This window comes from Hippoglossus stenolepis, chromosome 10, assembly GCF_022539355.2.
Source record: "Hippoglossus stenolepis isolate QCI-W04-F060 chromosome 10, HSTE1.2, whole genome shotgun sequence".
Taxonomy (NCBI): Eukaryota; Metazoa; Chordata; class Actinopteri; order Pleuronectiformes; family Pleuronectidae; genus Hippoglossus; species Hippoglossus stenolepis.
The window spans coordinates 26,352,675-26,354,798 of record NC_061492.1 but is presented as its reverse complement, the minus strand read 5'-3'; positions in this window follow the sequence as shown (position 1 = coordinate 26,354,798).

Here is a 2,124-nt window from a genome sequence, read left to right as displayed (position 1 = left end):
GCCAAAGTGCTACTCATTGTGGGAGCTGTTGCATTTTCTCTATGAATATAAGGTCTTGACCTTTATGTTATGATCTGTTCTAAAATTGAACTGAATTAAATACCTTTTATTATAATTTATTCATAATTTTCCATGGATTTTGTGTGAAGCACTTTATAACCTTGTTTAGATAAGTGCTATACAAATAAAGTTATCATTATTACTCAGAAAGACATGGATACAGTGTATTAGTAGACTGCTGTGTATGTACTTTTGATTGTCTTGTGTTATCGATGTTTGTTGTCGTCTCCTTCTCTGTCTTTCCTTTTCTCTGCCTCCTGCACCTACATACTGTAAGCTTTCAAATCTGCTTGAAATGGTTTTACATTTTTTAAGTTGTCTTTGGACACAGTTGACCCTCTGTTTTTTTTTCTCTCTCTTTCAATTTCTCTTTAACTGCTCGTTGTCTTTTACTACAACTTCCTTTTGTCATTTGACTGAGGCTTCCTGGATAGGTTTCATTCATTTGTTTTAATAAATGTGGCAGAATTGGGGTCACGCCGTCAGCGTTCATCTTTTCAGGCCTTTACCCATGTCTAGCTTTTTGTTCTACTGTGTTTCTTTCCTCGTACGACACTACGCCTAAAAATGCTGCAGACAATAGCATAGACAATGACAAAACAACTAAGACACGTCTGTCAGCAATTTAGCTCTGTTTTGAGATTTCCAATCTTTATTCTAGACTCTGCTATATTCTTCAGATTAAATAAAAATGTTCACTGCATGGTTTCTTCCTTTCCCCCTTGATTAGATCGCAATCTGGCTCCTTGGAGACAGCCCTCACCCGTTGGGAGGAATACAATTTTCTAAGTGGGCCCTTCTGTCCTTTCCTTGGAGTCCAGATCCAATCTCATCCTCGTCGCTAGTTTTGTGGTGGAAATTCTTGGTGAGAGAAATTTAATAACAATTCTCAGAACTGTCTTTTGTGAATTTATTGAAGCAGGAAATCCAACAGAGAATGCAACAATAAATATAAAAAAAGAATATATCTAAGATTAAGATTAAGACGTCCTTTATTAGTCCCGCAATGGGGAAATTGGCAATGTTACAGCAGCAGAAAGACATCACATAAGTAGCATGCAGTACTCAGGTGAGGGAATATAAAGAAATAGAAATATACAACAATATATAGGAAAAATATAAATGTAATTAAACCAGTATATACAGTGTAAAGAAATATATTATGTGTCAGAATATGTACAGTGAATGGATCTAATAATATAATCAAGATTATTATCTATCAGAATATATCAGTCTATATTCAGCTGAATAAAACAGAGTTCTTAACACCACAATGTGATCCAGAAGTCTGACAAAGAGGAGTTCACTACTTCGAATATTTAGGATATTCTAGTCATACAACTTTCGTCAGACAGAGGAAACACTTTGAACAATGATTCTTCCGTTAACGCAATCAGTACTCCCATTTGCGCAGTCAGTACTGGATCAGTGCCAGTTCTGTTGGTTGCATTAGCATCTTTATTTCTTACAGGCCAAGGAAGGTTCATGCACAAAAGGTAAAGGAAAGTTCATGAAGTAGAACATTACATACAAGATATAGTAGACAGTAAAAGTTTCCATTACAGGTTGCTGAGCTTTATTTTCTCCCAGGTTTATTCTCAACAGTTGCTATGGTAACTCAGAGGCGTACTGAAAATGAGAAACAAACATAGGCACACCCAGTGGAAGAATAGGGTGCGGTGAGCAGCAGAAATGAGATGGTTTACAAAAGGATTCTCAGATTACTCAATAAAATATTTTTTTTTATCAGAGTTGTGTAATTTGTGTTACAAATAACATAGGTAGAGGATCCAGATTCCACAAAGTGCACATCCACCACCAAACAAACTGTTTAATCATTCATAGAGGGATTCGATATAGATTTTATTGACTTGAGAAAGTGAGGGAAAGAAATACTGTCTTGTTGTTGTTGACATGTTTTCTAAGCGAGTAGAAGCTTTCCCCACATCTAAGCAGGACTCATCAGCAGGGGCGAAGGTACTGTTTAGAGAAATGTTTTATTGTGCAACCTGTCCCCTGTGCTTTCTGATATCCGCAAACAGGTGAAGGACCAAGTTGAAGTGA